Source organism: Seriola dumerili, unplaced genomic scaffold, assembly GCF_002260705.1.
Source record: "Seriola dumerili isolate Sdu_G_001 unplaced genomic scaffold, Sdu_1.0 BDQW01000109.1, whole genome shotgun sequence".
Lineage (NCBI taxonomy): Eukaryota > Metazoa > Chordata > Actinopteri > Carangiformes > Carangidae > Seriola > Seriola dumerili.
The window spans coordinates 107,456-108,237 of NW_019174364.1; positions in this window are offsets into that span (position 1 = coordinate 107,456).

Here is a 782-nt window from a genome sequence, read left to right on the forward strand (position 1 = left end):
GAAGGAGCCACTGATGGTGAAGCATTAATTAAACAGATAACATTTTAGTGCTCGGCCTGAACTAACACCGTGCTTCACTGGGTTAAAATGAGCCACACAGTTGTCCTGTACATACAATCTGGCATTGGTCTTAAAAGCCATTTGCAGTTTGCAGGAAATATTTGTTGCAGTTTCACTTTTTCTTCAGTTGAACAGAGTTCACATAGAGTCACAGATACTAAAATAACCACAGCTGCAAAGTAATAGCACGCATAGTGAAGACGTGACACTTGCATCTCAAGTTCAAAGTAGATCATGCATGTGGGAGGCACCGACACAAAAATGACTCTATTTGCTTGGGTCTCACACTCTATTTCACATGTGAGTTGCTGTATGAGAAAAGATGGTGATGATATATACAGTGTATGTGCCAAACATCATGGGAAACAATCATCTTACTGTGTGTCATTCTCACTAGCAGGTTCTGAGGAAGTTAAAAGTCAACAGTCTCAAAATCTGAATGTAAGTGAGACATGAGGAACAACATTAAGTCTATTTGCCACAAATATTAATAGATGACACAGTTGGTTTCTGTCTTTTTCCAGTCTGAAACATATTACTTTCCCTCCACCGTCTCTGAGGAGCCAGCTACATTGGTCCTGGGAGGCATGGCGTACAGCACCGTGACGGCACACTGACACACAGACATCTTTTCCTGCACAAAAAAAGATGAAGCCTAAAGAACTGTTGGAAGTGTAAAACTTTTGTTTAGAGTTGACCAGCGTAAGACAGTAGGCCACAAT